The 11,859-nt window shown below is 37.9% G+C and overlaps 1 long non-coding RNA gene across 1 annotated transcript; it reads left to right on the top strand.

The window, feature by feature from the left end:
- The first annotated feature begins 3,375 nt into the window (after positions 1–3,375).
- On the top strand, positions 3,376–4,680 carry LOC128664019 (uncharacterized). Its single transcript, XR_008402914.1, has 2 exons — positions 3,376–3,551; positions 4,093–4,680. It is a non-coding gene; the product is annotated as an uncharacterized LOC128664019 (long non-coding RNA).
- The last annotated feature ends 7,179 nt before the right edge of the window (positions 4,681–11,859 follow it).

Below are 11,859 nucleotides of genomic sequence, written 5' to 3'. Positions count from 1 at the left end.
GATAGATGAGATAGATAGATACTTATTCAAAAATAAACATTTTCTTCTGAATGAAGAACAATGCTATTTCAAGTATTTCAGTATTTCTTAACGCACATTCAGCTTTAGTAAAATTGACTTAGCGGGTCTTCGGGTTACCGAGCATGCGAAAGCCAGAACAAGGTTTTGAATCACACCCCATAGAAGACTATGGGGAAAGGGATTTAGCATAGCCCCCTGTATCTGACCTCCAAATGTTAGCGAGCCTGAGGTTTTTGCTCAAGCGATACCTTTTTGCTTTCAACTTATTAAATGAGTGGCAGAATAGGAGCACTATTGGTTTAACTTGAGCAGTGTTAGCGCTCAATAGCACTAATATTTTTGTGTTCCACTTTTAATCTAGGCTCATGTATTTACTACCCTTTCAGCAATAAAGAGTGAGTGTCTTGACTGTATCACATTTGTTGATTATGAGAGTAAAAAATGTGTTGAAATACAATCTCTTCACTTTCCTGTAAGTAACAGATTCATAGCCAAGCCTTAAGAAAACATACAGAGAAGGACAATTGCAAAATAATGCTGTTGTTTATTTTTGAGGTGGATATATGTGTTACACACAAGGATGCCGGCATACAAATCATACATAACAAACAGCAAAATAAGGGCAAAAATCACACCCTTCTCTACAGCCTATGCAATAACTAACAGGTTTATTCAGAAGGCAAATACTGCTCTGCTTTCTTTTTTTATACCCATGTGTCTAGATAACTGTGTGCAATTCTGCATCAGCAACTTGAAACCTTATCTTGTATTGACAGGTTTATATGACGCTGAGCCTGCATATGATACTTTATAAGAACAAATCTGCCTCTGGGTTTTTTTATTGACTACAATTTTGATGCTTAACCCTTTGGCTGCTAAGCCATTTCCCACCTGGGTGCTAATATTTTCTTTTCCTTTTTTTTTCTTTTTTTTTCTTTTTGAATTTTTTTTTTTTTAACTTTTTTTTTTTTTTACAGACTCCCAAGATGGGTCTTGGGGGTCTGTAGCTGCTTAGATGCCTGATATACAGGCTTCTAAGTAGCATGCCCCCTCCTCCTATACTTAACATTGTTAAGTATAAATAAAGTTGCGCGGTGACGTCACCACGCATCACGTGAAGCCCCGGCGATGCCTGTCACTCTACAGGCATGATCGCCGGGGTAGGAGCAGTAAGGAGCCCCCAGATCTCCCTCAAGGTGGGAGAGTGCTCATTACGGCTCTGAGCCGTCATTAGCACCAGAGTGAGAAACTCTGTGACGGCTCAGAGCCGTAATTAGCACTGAAAGGGTTAATAAATCAGTTTATCTTATGAACCCAGGCTTTATATCAACAATAAAGCTTTAGCTATAAAAATATTTTTAAATTAAAAGAGAAAAAACATCTTAATGGTTTTCGCCAATTTGGGCAAACATTGTCAAAAAGGTTTACCCTGTGTGTACAAGGGTAATGGATAAACCACTCTTTATAGGTTGTTTGCATTAAACAGTTCTATCTCCTATAAGAAGTAATAATATGTGTTTTGTCAGGGCTGGCTCTATAAAGTGGAACTACGTAACACATCCATCATTTAACAGGGGTGGCACATAGAGAGAGAATATTACATATAACTGTTTGTTTTAAGATAATTTGCTCATATGATGCCCATCATCTGAGTATCAGCACGCTCTCATGAGACATTTTAATCTACTAAACTTTAATCCTTGAGACTGCTGACTGTGGTTGTGGTTTAGAGTGTAGTATTGCAAATTCAACCCCCCCATCTGTCCCACATCCTATGTGATTGTAATGAGTTAGGAGGTCTGGTCAACTTCCCTCCTGCAGTCTCTCTATGTCCTGGAAACCCGAACCTTTTCTTTTGTGAATCAGAAAAGCATACCTAGGTAGACTCAGGAGCAGCGATGAACTAGTGAGAACTATCTGATGATTGGAGGCTGCACATATATGCCTCTTCTCATTGGCTCACCTGATTTGTTTATCTAGCTCCCAGTAGTGCATTGTTGCTCCTTCAACAAAGAATGTCAAAATAATAATAATAATAATAATAAGCAAATTTATAATAGAAGTAAATTTGAAAGGTGTTTAATGTTGTATTACAAAAGGCACATTTTGGGATTCATGTCCACAAGCTCTTTAACCTTTTGCATCCTAGAAAGCATACAGGAAAGTGTGGGAGGTATGTCTATGGCCGTAGCCGGACTGTTATCTGACGGACATTTGTCCGACTGACATTTGTGTGACAGATAATATTCTGACAGACAAATGGCCATCGGTTAACAATCTGGCCACAAAATGGATAGATACATAAGGATAAATACAGATCGAAAGATAGATAAAGATAAAAAAATAAACAGATAGATAGACATATAGTTAAAAGCACGTCGCTGCACATGGCTAGGTTCCCAGAGGCGGTTGCCGCCCCCGAGGCTCTGATTAGATCAGAGCATTCTAGAGTGTATCTGCCCGCGGCCGACGTCGGAACACAGTCTCTCGGACATATGTCTGATGGACAAATGTGCTTCGGCATTCTGTCCATCGGCATTTTGTCCGAGCACCATCTATGGCAAATCTCTCTCTTCCATGTTCATGCTATATAATTATATGTGCTAATTTGGTAATAGGTCCCTAATATCAAAGAAAAAAAAACACACAACTATTTTAATTAAATTGTACAAATTTGCCAGAAAACAAGTTCCCCTCTTTCCTGGCCAATAACTGGACACCTCAGTGTCATGTAGGGACACCCGCAACTAGCAAGAAAATAAAAAGACAAAAACAACAGGGGTTTGGGTCTGTATGCAGGCTTTTTTCAAATCCCAAGAGTCAGAAAAACTATCCATTCCCAATAACAAAATGATCTATCAATCCTTTTACACTGATAAGATGATCATTAAATTCAAATATGAGAGTATCAATTACTCTATACAGTTCCTGCTCAGGTACTCAACGTTTCTATTCTATTAGGAAAGCAGAATCCTCTCCCTGCTGGATAATTTGCAATTTGATCTGTGAGGCCCAAGAGGACAATTTATTCTGAAGTATATATATTATGCACAATAAAATGTTAAGAACATATACCAGGAGGGGGCTGTAATGAGCTTTCTAAAAAGTTTTGCTCTCGTGTTTCTCTATATTCTGCTGAGAAATCTTTGGACCAACTAAAAAAAAATGCACCTTATTAAGGGTTTATGCAACAGAATCAAGAACCCAGCAGATATAAAGTTTCTATTTATGTAGTTTCTACATTTACTTTAAATGTGGAGTATTTTTCTGAAACTTGAGAGCAAAAAGTTACAAGTTGAGGCTCAGAGTAAAATGAGAATCTGAGAGCAGTTCATTTACACAGGGAGCTTTCAGGATGAGGTCATTGGATGCTGAAGGGCTGAGCACGCAGGGTACTAGCAGCTTAGTCATTATACAGACTTGCTGGGTTGCCAGATAGCAGCTCAGAGACCGTGCAGAGGCAGTCTTCATTCAGCTCAGTAAAAAAGAATTATGAACAGTGAGTTCCCTCCCTGCCTCCTATAGAAATGGTAGGGTATTATTTTACATAAGCATATTAAATATCTGCAATTAAGCACTGCTTTACAAAAGATTTAAATACAACATAAATGTCTTAAAAGCAATTGTAACTATCATTTTGTTATCAAAATGTGTGTTGTTTGCAGACATACCCATGGAAAAACATCTTAATGGGGCATAAAACTCAAAAGTGTGTATGAGTGCATTTTTAAATATACTTGTATACTAGTAAAATCTGTAACTGTTTCAATGGAATATGCACATATGCTGCACATGCTTATACAAAGAGGAGGGAGCAAATGCGACAGGAGCGCAACTAAGGCTAGGGGCTCCTGAAAACTGACATCAAGGGGTTAAATAGGCGTTTTCTTAGGGAGTGAAGGGAGGGGGGTGGGTTAGGTAGGAAGACAGGGGGAGGTGAGAATAGAGACAAAGAAAAGGGAGATTAGAGAAAAGGGGAAGGACTGAGAAAGAGAGGTGATATAAGGAATAGAACAGGAAGTAAACCACACTAACCTTTTTCTTGTTTCCCTCCCACCCACCCTGCATTAGGTTCATTAGGAGAGAGCGAACATAAATGGAGAGGTCACAAAAGGAAGAGGAGAGCAAGCAGGCACAGATATGGGCAGGATGCAGACCAATTGGTTGGATCTATATAAGACCGCCTGTGTTCTCTTAAGGAAAGAAATAGCTGCAGCTGAGGCTAAGCGGGTGACGCAAATCGGTCTATGCTAGCCAGAGGCATTAAGATTCAGCAGCTATTAGGAGTCGGAAGAGCGATAAGGTGGAGAGCGGATAAGGTGGTGAGCGATGAAAACGGGTCTCACACGTGGGCGGGGCATCGAGGACGTGGGAGGATCCCGCTGCACATTCGGCTTGGCGCCGTGATCCGGTGGTCTAGCTGCTGGGCAGACTGTGCAGCGGGTTCTCTCGGGCAGTTCCTCGTGCCACGCCACGGGGGGGTGTTTTGTGGTCATCCCCCCCGGAAACATAGATCCATGTTCAGTGGAAATGCGTTGCATTTATGTTGATTGGTGGTGTTGAAATTGCAATGATTGATTGACGGCTCTCTTATCTGATTTTGGCTACAATGCAAAATCAGCTTAAATAAAGTGACCTTTCCATTTTTTAATTGGCAAACCCTGTTGTTGTGTCTTTATTTCAGGTAATTAAGGGGGAACAGGGGTAAGGGATATGGTGATTATGGTATTGGGTGAAAGTGGTGGTCATGGGAAGTTAAATGGTCCATCTAAGCCTTAGTGCCCCCTCACTCGATGTGTAATATGCATTTAGAGTGTGCAGAGATACTGTGAGTGTACATTTTAGGGTTTTTTTTCTGTGTGTTTTGAGAGCACTGTCTCAAATTAATATGCTCTGAACCTTTAATCGAATAAAGGCAAAAAGGGTTGGAAAAGGAATTGGGGAATACTATTATATATGCTGAATTAATAGATTGATAATATTTATAGAATCAGTTTCATTTTGTAACTCATTTTGGTGACAACTTTATTTACCATCAGTGTAATAACAATTGAGGAATAGATACAAATAAGTAGATATAGATATGGACCCTTGCTATACTTAGGATAACTCTTCACTCCCCCCACCTTTTATAGATTGGTAATAAAGAATATTGGTCAACTATTGTGTTTTTAATATTAGGGTAAATTTAACACACACAGTATCTTATTTATACTGTACTGTATACTCTATGGGACAGATTTATTAAAATCCAACAGATGGGGGTTTCCCCTGTCCGCCCGGCATCGTATTTGCGCATTTATCATTGCACACTACGGCTAGTATCCCATTCCGTCCCCCCCTCATGCACAGTCAGTAGTATGTGAGCAGGGGCTGTCAATCTCCCCAGTTGGAAAAGTTCGGTGGGATTGAGATACGCTACAAACAGGTGACGAAGTAGGTTAAGAAGCAATTTGTTCATGCAAAACTGCAGCCAGAACCTTTGATAAATCTGGCCCTACATGTATATTACAATGTGGGTGAAGCAGTCTTTGTAGCTTAGTAGGTCTAAGTATTCTTCTATATTGCCTTACCACATCTATGTTCCTCCAATTAGAATTGACTAATTATAAGGTTCACAGGTAGTTTTATTATTTATGCCGTTCCCTTCTCCACATTGAGGTAAATTCCCCCTCATTCAAACTAAAAGAGAGAACGGTAGTGTGTATTATTATAATGCAAGCAATTACTCCATTTGTGACTTTCAGAACAAGCACAGTATTGGTGCACATGGGAAGCATATGTGTGTATGTCATTGAAACAGTTATTGGTTTTATTAGAGGCATTTTTGCTGATACAAATATATTGCAAAAAATGCTTCTAGTCAACATTTAAATGCACTTGTACACATTTAAATTTGGACTTTTAGGTCAATTTAACTATATGGGGGCTCATTACATATGTGGCATGATTGGAACAGCCAATTGAATGCGAGATCAATCCTACTGGCTGATTGGATCATCCAATAAGATTGAAGCTCAAATAAGTTGTGGCAATGTTAGAGACAGCAGATTAGGGGTTAATAATATTTAACTAGTGTTTGCGATGCGGGAGTGCAGCGGTTTAGGGGTTAATATGTTTATTCTAGTGGTGGCGATGTCCGGAGCAGCAGATTAGGGGTTAATAATTTTATTTTAGTGTTTGCGATGCAGGAGGGCCTCGGTTTAGGGGTTAATAGATAGTTTATGGGTGTTAGTGTATTTTTTAGCACTTTAGTTATGAGTTTTATGTTACGGCTTTGTAACGTAAAACCCATAACTACTGACTTTCAGTTTACGGTACGGATCTTGTAGTTATAGGCTGTACTGCTCACTTTTTGGCCTCCCAGGCAGACTCGTAATACTGGCGCAAAGGAAGTCCCATTGAAAAAGGACTTTGTGAAAGCTGCGGTAGTTACGTTGCGTTACAGCCAAAAAAGTGTGCTGTACACCTAAACCTGCAAAACTCGTAATACCAGCGGTAGTGAAAAAGAACCTTAACGCTGCTTTTTCACTCATACCGCAAAACTCGTAATCTAGCCGCCTGTTAGTAACTTTAGTATTTTGTAATTTAGGTTCATTTAGGGGGTGTTAGGTTATGGGGTTTTAGGTATGGGGGTTTAGTAATTTAATTACCTATTAGCGTTGTGGGCTTTGGTGGTTTAGAGATTAATACTTTAATAGGTTTATTGCGTTGTGGGCTTTGGCGGTTTAGGGGTTAATATTTTAATAGGTAGTTTGCATTGTGGGTTAATAGCGGATTAGGGGTTAATAGTTTTAATAGGTAGTGTGCGATGTTGGGGTTGGCGGATTTAGGGGTTAATACTTTTATTAGTTCCAATGTAGGTTTGATGGCGGATATAGGGGTTTTACGTGTCAGGTTTATTTTTGGGAGGCGTGTTAGACTTTTATGGGAGATTTTATGTTTTTTTTATTTTCTTAGGCCGGCAGTTTCTAAAGTAAGTCACTAGTGACTCCAGAAATTTGTATTTACGCTCATTTCTGGAAATCGCTAGTTTATCCGACTTACGGCACTTTATGAACTGCCGGCTGGGTTTATTAGATACCCCGATGTGCGAGGTAAAATTACAGGCGGCGCGGGTTGCAGCGCTTGCGCTGAAGCCTGCACCGTATATGTAATCTCGCCCATGTATTTTATCTCCTTTGCTTTGTCCAGTTAGGTAGAGATATAAATGAGCTCATATACTGATAAAGCATTCACTGTGTAGAATGTAGCAGTGTCAGGGTTCTGGATCTCGCAGGATGCAGCCAACTTATCTGGGGGAAGTTTAAAAAAATGTAAATAACAAGATACACTAGCAACATAAAAAATAATGTATATTACAAAAGGTTTTTACAACACAAAAAAGTTACACTTTATTTGGAATTACATTTTGAGTTTAATGTCATTTAAAGGGCTAAATGGAAACAGCATCTTGCAAGGGATTTATATCTTTTTTATTATTTCAGAAAGTTTGTCTCCTATTTTGAGACTTTACAAGCTTTGCAATAAGATAAATTTGTGAATCCTACAAATGTAAAGTGCTTAATGAATACACAAAGAAATTTAAGAAAATTTTGATCACTGCAAATGAACATCCTTTTCCAGCCCACACACTGATGCTTTGGCACCTAATTTACATAGCTGACAACACAAAATAAAACTGCAGATTGTGTAAAATTGTATTTCTAAATGCATCTCTATGTATGAATGCAAATTGCAAAGTCTAAAGTGACTGAAACTCACATTTCATTGCACAAATAAACCAGAATGAGGCAAGTGCCTTGAGGCTATAAACACATCAAGTTGTCAGACTGAGGGCAGCACTCACAGTAAACTGGCAGCCTGGGGCTAACAAGCATGAGGAGTTGCCAGTCTGGAGCAGAGCTCATAGGGTGTATTAGGATAACATATACATTGGGCTCTGAGCATAATAGCACCCAGATAACTGATGGGAATGCACATATTGCTGGCAATACACACATAGGCCTGGCAGGATGAAGCATACAGGTAGCTGACAGATTGAGGCTGAGCATACAAACAACAAGGATAATGAGAACATGACATACATAGATACATTAGTAGGGTGACCATATTGCCGCTTTAAAAAGGGACACATATGAAAAATACATTTCAGGGCTGTTAAAAATAAATGTTTTGTATAAGAACCCTGACATATGTATTTTACATATGTGTCCCTTTTTAAAGCGGCAATATAGTCACCCTATACATTAGCCTACAGAATATGCAGAGGATATTTAGGTTTGAGCATAAAGAGAGCTGGTGATTATAGAGACATTGTAGTTAGAGCATGTAATATTGCACAATGACAAACACAAAGGTGTTAAACACATAGGTGAAGTCCAGCTCAGGAGCTACAGAGAATTGCTGGTCCAGAGCAGGACAGAGCTGATAAGCCAAACAGCAGCATCCGTTGCAAGGCCCAGCTAGACACCGGTTGTTTACAGGTCAGGTTATACAATGAATAAGAACATATGATTTTTATACTAAAATGTTCCTTAAAGGGATATGAAACCCCATTTTTTTTATTTCAGGGTTCAGATAGAGCATGCAATTTTATAAACATCTTTCTAATTTATTTATATGATAATTTTTCTTCATTCTTTTAGTATCCTTTGTTGAAAAGCAGGAGCGTATGCTTAGGAGCAAGCCCATTTCTAGAGTACTATATGGCAGCAGGTTTGTTAGAATATTATCCATTTGCAAGAGCACTAGATGGCAGCACTATTTTCTGCCATGTAGTTTTCCAGATACCCACCTATCTAAATATCAATAGTGCAGGTGGTGGGGCTTAAAGGGCCACTAAACCCAAAATCTTTCTTTCATGATTCAGAAAGAGAATAGAAATTTAAACAACATTACAATTTACTTCTATTATTTATTTTGCTTCATTTTTTAGATATCCTTAGTTAAAGAAAAAGCAATGCACATGGGTGAGCCAATCACACTATGCTTCTATGTGCAGCAACCAATCAGCAGCTACTGAGCATATCTAGATATGCTTTTCAGAAAAGAATATCAAGAGAATAAAGCAAATGAGATAATAGAAGTAAATTAGAAAGATGTTTAAAATTGATTTCTCTTTCTAAATCATGAAAGAAAAAATGTGGGTTTCATGTCCCTTTAAGTTCTACCTCCTATTTCTGTTTTTAATTTTCTAAAGTTTCCCTTTTTTCCCCTCTTTGCTTCTTCTGGCAAGAGAACTAGACATACAGTATATAAAAGGTAACTTCCTAAATTTAAAACATCTGGCAACCTTGGGATTTTGGGGTGCTATAGTAACAAATCAAAGCACTCCCATCCCCCATATCTGTTACTGCTCCTGACCCTGCCTGACTATCATTTTTTGGGGCACTTGCCTTTCTCAGCAAAATATTAGATTTAAAAAAGGTTAGCATTAGTAAATAAATTGGGTAACGGGTCCGTTCATTAGACTGGGGTACAGGGCAGCATAAAATCTAAATATGTTCCTGGTCCACCAACACCTAAATAATACTTTCATCACATTTCTTTCATGATGCTGATGTAATAAAATCCCCCATCCAAAAAAAATAATAATATTCAAAAGAATCTCAAGGAAATAAATAACTAGTGTATTTTTCTGTCTTTGTAAAGAGTTTTATACTGTGCATTACTCTTGACCCTTGGAGTGTTTGTCTTAGTTTTTAAAGGTTAGTGGGATAAAAATAGAAACTAGAAATTGCAACTAGAATAAATAACAACACCTGTAACTGTCCCAAACCGGCATCCAATTACAGCATAGCTAGAATGCTGTGCACATGGGGAAACACACTAATTTGCGTTAGACATGAATATATAAACCCTTTCCTGTCCAGCCCTTCCTATGTCATCTGCTTCTCTGTACACACTTCCTGCCCTTGTAATCCAAAGCATATATATTCGTGAGCACTGACTGTGATAACAGCAGCTCGTGATGCAAGAGTTTCCATGGAATCCCCTTATTATTTATTTGCAAAACACCAACATATCCTGGAGCATTTAAGTATAGTTGCTAGTCACTTCTGAGAATTAACAAATTCTGCAAGGATTAAAGGGACATAGAACCAAAATTCATATAGAGACTACAATTAAAGGGGGAAAAAGCAGTTTACTTCTTTTCTAGCAAATGTACATTATTCTTTTGGTATCCTTTGTTGAAACATAGCACCTCTACGTGAAAGTATACTGAGGTGCAGAGTGTGTGCATGATCTGAGCAATATATGTATAACTTTGTTACAATCATTGTGAACACTGCTGCCATATAGTATTTACATTTGTTACCATATATATAAGGGACTGGATAAAGTTTAGGCTGTAAGCATTTTTCACAAAAAGAGAAAAACCCGAAAAAGAGGTCATGATATCAAGTTGAAGGATAGAAGGTTCAGGAGTAATTTATGAAAGCCCTTAATCACAGAAAGGATGGTTAATGTGATGGTGAATTCACTTTAATTCATGGAATAAACTTCCTTTAGGGGTGCTAAAATCAAATACTGGGAGGGAATTTAACTGGGATAAGCATAAATCTATGCTACAAACTAATTAAGCTTACGCTTTAAAGAAAATGTTTTTACTAATTTTTACTCACTATCAAATTTATGAAAGTTTAATTTTGACCTCCATGCCCCTCTAAGCTTAAAGGGACAGTCTAGTCAAAATTTTCAAGTAATTTTAAACAACTTTTCAATTTACTTGTATATTTGCTTGTAAATTTGCTTTGGTATTCTTTGTTGAAAGCCTAGATAGGCTCATATGCTAATTTCTAAGCCCTGAGGGCCATCTCTTATCTCAGTGCATTTGGACAGTTTTTCACAGCTAGACAGCACTAGTTAATGCGTGCCATATATATAACATTGTGCTCATTCCCATGGAGTTATTTATGAGTCAGCACTGAATGGCTAAAATGCAAGTCTGTCAAAAGAACTGAAAAAAGGGGTCAGTCTGCAGAGGCTTAGCTACAGGTAATCACAAAGGTAAAAAGTGCATTAATATAACATTGATGGTTATGCAGAACATGGAAATGGGTAATAAAGTGATTATTTATCTTTCTAAACAATACAAAATCTTGAGTAGACTCTCCATTTAAATTAATGGGAATGAGTTTCAAATTTTTAACCAGTTCCTTCCCCTCCTTGTTGTTCCACAGTGCGTCTGTTACCAGCGCCTATATCTCTCTATTTACTCCCTTTATTATTCATCATAAACAGACCCCTTGTATACCCATCTTTCAAATACCCTTCTTTACCCTATTGGCATAAATTCCTCATTAGCTACTAGTACTACCTTACATTTCATCTCACTTTCATATCATCAGATTAATTTATAAAACTTGTCTGTTATCCCAAATAATCTTATCTCATAAACCATGCTTTATGTTCTAGCATCACTAACATTGTAAACTCAGATGAAGAGGCACTTGCTACAATTTACTATATTTGTTTTACCATTTGACTTCCAGAGATGCAGATTGAATCATACACTATCAAACCCCTCTCTTCTCTAAATAAAAAAGGAAAGTTAAACCTTGTTTTATTATTCATCTTCAGACCCCTTTTGCACATATTATTAAAGGGATGTGAACCCCCCCAAAAAATATTTCCTGATTCAGACAGAGCATGTATTTTTAAACAACTTTCCAATTTACTACTTTTAACAATTTTGCTTCATTCTCTTGGAATCCTTTATTGAAGGTCCAGGAATGTACTACTTGGAACTAGCTGAACACATAAGTAAACCAATGACAAGAGGCAAATATGGATCTATGACTACGGCTAGGATAGCCGAAACGCGTAAGATCG

Source organism: Bombina bombina, chromosome 6 (assembly GCF_027579735.1).
Source record: "Bombina bombina isolate aBomBom1 chromosome 6, aBomBom1.pri, whole genome shotgun sequence".
In the NCBI taxonomy this organism is placed as follows: domain Eukaryota; kingdom Metazoa; phylum Chordata; class Amphibia; order Anura; family Bombinatoridae; genus Bombina; species Bombina bombina.
Note: the sequence above shows the minus strand (reverse complement) of the source record. Positions and strands in the feature narration are given on the sequence as shown.